Here is a 4093-nt window from a genome sequence, read left to right on the forward strand (position 1 = left end):
GTCCCAATAAGATTCATTATTAGAATAATAAAATATTTAAAATAAAAATGAGAGCTGATGATTTTATAATGCTTAAATAGTTTGTAAAATATATTGTGAATACAAAAAAAAAAAAAAAAATTAATAAAAAACCGAATTTAATGAATTTGAAGTACTAACAAACTAACAACGGATGTTGGTACAAAATAAAAATAGTTTTTCCCATGATAAATTAATTGAATGGACCTCTATATAATTTTTAATTTTGGTTGTAAAATTTTCATTAAAATGAATTATAGACTTTCATTTATTTAATATGTCGTCAAAAGGTTATTGAAACCGTTATGTAGAAGCGATGATGAAGAATGGATATTAATTGTGAAAGTCTGCGCATTGAATTCGCGACCGTGGTGGGTACATTAAAATATTTTTTTCTCTCCCATAGAACGATCAAATAGTTTTGAAAAAATATGATATTGTTAAAATGACGGCAAATGAAACCGTTCACGATTCTCTGGAAAGAAAATATTAATCAATTTTTCATAATCATGGATTGCAGGGTAGTATTAACCACTCGGGATAATGCGCATCGAAAATAAGGTATACCACATCACAAACTAACAAATGACATCCTGCATCCGTACAAAGTATTCAAGGATCTTGAGTTTGGTTATAGAATTTAATTTCTGGGTAACAGTGGTACAGATGTTATATATAAATATTATAATAAGAGGTTGGAACTTGGAACCGCAAAGAAAAGAAGAGTTTCTGGAATCTGGAAGTTGGAAACGACTGGCAAGTACTATGTACTACTCTTTTTCCACCATAAGTATTTCGATTGTAAGAGATACAATACATTCATACGCTGGAGACGAACAAACAACGTGAGCAAGGAATCGAAAAATACAATTTTCAGATTAAATAACCTAAGACTTAGTGTTATATTTATTGCTAATATAAAATATTGTCTGATAATTCAATAAAATTGATATTTATATTGATATAGGTGAGTCACAAACAACCGAAAATGTGGATATTAATTTCGGAAATGCGAATATAAAACAGACGTCACAAAAACAGCACATCGTGAATTGGCCACCATAATATATTATCGTATCAAATTTACTAAAATTGATTATAATTTGTATTGATAGATATAGAAACTTATGGTTTTGAAAAATAAGAACTGACATTTTTGTTTTTCCGAGAACCATAGTACGTACCGAAATTGGAACCTAAATTATTGTTTTTCAGGATAATAGTGAAACTAAATATTCTAAAAAGGTTAGACCATATTTTGGTCCGTCATTGGGTGGCTTTCTCAAACGTCATTTCTTGGTCAATAAAATGTTATAAAAACACATAATAACAGTCGAACAAATTTGTATGGATAGATGAGATATTTATCGAATAAAAAAAAACAATAAATATAGAAAAGCGAGTGTTATAATTATAAGGCCAGCATGTTGATGCTGTAAAACATCTATAAAAATTCCCTGACGAGATGTCTTTATGACCAAATTACACAAAAAATGCCCTTAAAAAAATGGTTAGTGATGAAGTATAAAATATAAATTTATGACATTTAATAGTTGTGACTCTCTGTGATATTTTATTGTTGAGTTATCGTCAACAACTTATCGTATTTTATATACGAATGTTGAATTAATGTTTAATTAACTAATCATCGATATAAATTGATTATTGAAAGAATTATAATCTCATGATTTTCCTCTCAATCAAAAATGGACTAAAATAATGAAAAATAACGTCATTTTTTTCATTTTGAACACAAGATTTTTCATCGTAGACGTAAAAGTTATTGTAAAAACCGTAAAAATAATATTATGCCAGTAATTTAATTATTCATTATTATTTTTTTTAATTTATAGATTTACGAAAAATATTGTGAATGCATTAATAATATTTTGTTTTTATTTTTGTGCTAAATGTTATAGTTTTTAAATACCTACAGTTTGAAAAACTGGAAACCACACACATATTATTATGGTTATATCAATACTCTTTTACCGGCATGCAACTGGGTAGAGTGAGCTCCATGAAACTTAACCAACATTTCTATCTACTTGAACAACACACTAGAAGGGGGAGGGGCAAGTGATCAAAAACATCAAACTTTTTTTCTCCTTCAACATTAAGGACTACTCTAACTTATAAAATATACAATATACATATAGGTACATAAAATAGACACTGTTAACGTAACTGGCGTAAAGCTCGGGGTAGGTTTTAAACAGCGATGGGCGGAGTCGGATTCCGCGTTTTATTTGTTCATCATTACCATATCGCTATTTGTACGACGATAACAACATATTATAATGTATATAACTTGTGCCGGAGCGGTGCGCAAAGTGTACGGTACAGCGTTTTCCCGTTTCGACGATAAAAATGTTTATAAAACAACACCGACACTCGTAATCGAATGTAAATGTATGGCATTAACATAAGTAGGCAGGCGTTCTACCGCGAGAGAAACGTCTATTTTACGGGACAATCCAAACAAGTTCAAAAGTCCATTAAGTCGTTTTCGGACGAGAAAAATAAAATCGCAATGCGAAATATAAATAATTACGGCGCGTCGCGACCGAAACGAACGTAAGTACGGAGAACTCGTCGGGTTCGTGTCGCCATCTTCAAATTATTCAAAAGCTCGTGGTGATGCGCATTGGCGTGAACCCGGTTGAAGTCTTAAAGCGGGGAGTGGTCTCGAGGCGGATATCGTGATATTATGTATTATAATCAAGTATTAATTAAATTACTATATAATTGTTATATATTATCAACTGGCTTTATAGTTGTAGTTGTCAAAGATATTTTTCATACGTCATTATACGCCATGTATCGGTTTCAAACAATAAATTATATCTTATCGATGGTTTATCTAAACAACGTACGTAAGATAATATCACTATAATGTTAACTTAAAAAATATTGCGAGAACAAAGTTTTGAATACATCGAGTAGAATATATTCGCTATTGACGAAGACGCAATCGCAACACACTAGAACAATATTTTTGGGGGTGCGCAATATTTCACATGGTATGATAAATGTACAATTTACAATTACATAAAAAAAAATATCTTTTGCAATTTCTTCTTCATTATTATCCTTACTTCCAATACTCTATAAGACGTTCCTTTATTCTGTCTGCCCAAAAATGGTAAGACATGTGCATATAAGTGCACATCTTATTTATATCATGTATATATCGGGTACACAGTGCATAAAAATGGCCACTGGCCGAAATAAGACATTGTAAATCGATTTTTGGAACTATATATTATAAAGCCGTGTTCGACAGGACGTGAGTTTATTAATACTGCTCAGGAAATCGTCTTAGCTTCATTGTGGTCGGATTAATATTGATGGAACTGACGAGGATATTATATATACGTTAACCGTATAATGCGATTTTCATCCATATGCGCGTGAAAGTTCATTTAGGATCAAACTTAAAGTCATTCAATATTAAACTTGGAAAATAGAGATTAGGTCGGAGCTCTATATATTATTATGCGGTATTTTTGGGAGACGCATAAACCCACGTGCATAATATACGTATAGACTTCATTCATATCGAATAACATATTATTGCAGCGTTTCATGACTTTCTCATAATACCTGTGACTATACATTATATAATAAAATGAATAATCTAAAAACATTTCTAAGCCGTGAATAATCAACTTCCTACTAAGTATACTATTATCAAAACAACTGCGCAGAACTGCTATTTAACCATTGAATTAGATTATAGCGGCTTATATCGGGCTCAAAATAAATTATACCGGGTGATTCTTTCATCATAGAACACTCATTATTTCAGAAAGTATAGATTTTTTTGAAAATATTTTTTTTACATAGTTTCAAGTCGCTTATAAAACAATGTTTTTCTTAAAAAAATATATTTTTAAATATTTTTTATCCTTATAATTTTTTAAGTTTTTTAATTTGTTGAATGACAACATTGGGTTTTAATTTCATATTCCAAAGCAGAATATTTTTCTTAGTATTTTGATACATGAAAATCGAATTTCGGGTGAGTAGTTTATGAGTTATAAATATTCAAAGTTTTGATAGAGCGGAGTGG

Source organism: Acyrthosiphon pisum, chromosome A2 (assembly GCF_005508785.2).
Source record: "Acyrthosiphon pisum isolate AL4f chromosome A2, pea_aphid_22Mar2018_4r6ur, whole genome shotgun sequence".
Classification (NCBI taxonomy): domain Eukaryota; kingdom Metazoa; phylum Arthropoda; class Insecta; order Hemiptera; family Aphididae; genus Acyrthosiphon; species Acyrthosiphon pisum.